Raw genomic sequence first — 602 nt, 5'->3', positions numbered from 1 at the left:
AAAGGTGAATAGTTCTGGTGAATCACATTTTGGTATAAGGATAATGTATCAAAGTGAGAATTAAACTCCTTTTCAGTCCATTGTTGAGCTTCCTCAGAGGAGAAAGGATTAGATCCAAAAACAGATTCTCTTTTCAAGGCAGAGCCCACTTGCTGATGATACAGTTCCGCTGCAATGGCACCAATAGGTACAACATCATCCTCAGGTTTTGCAGGACACCCTTCTTTAGCCAGGTCATCTGGTATGCCTTTTCCTGTAAGAAGAGAATGGATATATTTTATTTTTTTGTAACACTTTTGTAAATGTATTTATTCATTCATGTAGTAGTCAAGCTACAAAATCATAAATCCAATGTACATCACAATCTACACAAACAGCAAAATCTGAAAAACTGCTAGTCATGCTCTGGAAACAGCCAACAAAATGCAACAGATAATACCTGGGATCCTGTGAGCATTCCATGCCTCTACAACATTTGTGATGCCAATCTTGGCCATCTGGCACGTCAGGTTTGACACGCAATACTTGGACGTGTCATCTTCCATGTCCAGTTGCTCCTCGTCTACCAGCTCGGACAATGGGTAGTTTACTCGACTGTTTAC

General features: G+C 40.2%; 1 long non-coding RNA gene across 1 annotated transcript; it reads right to left on the bottom strand.

Annotated features, from left to right (window-relative positions):
- LOC109953886 (uncharacterized) lies at nucleotides 1–592 on the bottom strand. Its single transcript, XR_002273994.1, has 2 exons — nucleotides 440–592; nucleotides 1–253 (listed from the first exon to the last, which is right to left on the bottom strand). It is a non-coding gene; the product is annotated as an uncharacterized LOC109953886 (long non-coding RNA).
- Between the last annotated feature and the right edge of the window lie 10 nt (nucleotides 593–602).

The sequence above is a fragment of the Monopterus albus genome, unplaced genomic scaffold (assembly GCF_001952655.1).
Source record: "Monopterus albus unplaced genomic scaffold, M_albus_1.0 scaffold1831.1, whole genome shotgun sequence".
Taxonomy (NCBI): Eukaryota; Metazoa; Chordata; class Actinopteri; order Synbranchiformes; family Synbranchidae; genus Monopterus; species Monopterus albus.
Note: the sequence above shows the minus strand (reverse complement) of the source record. Positions and strands in the feature narration are given on the sequence as shown.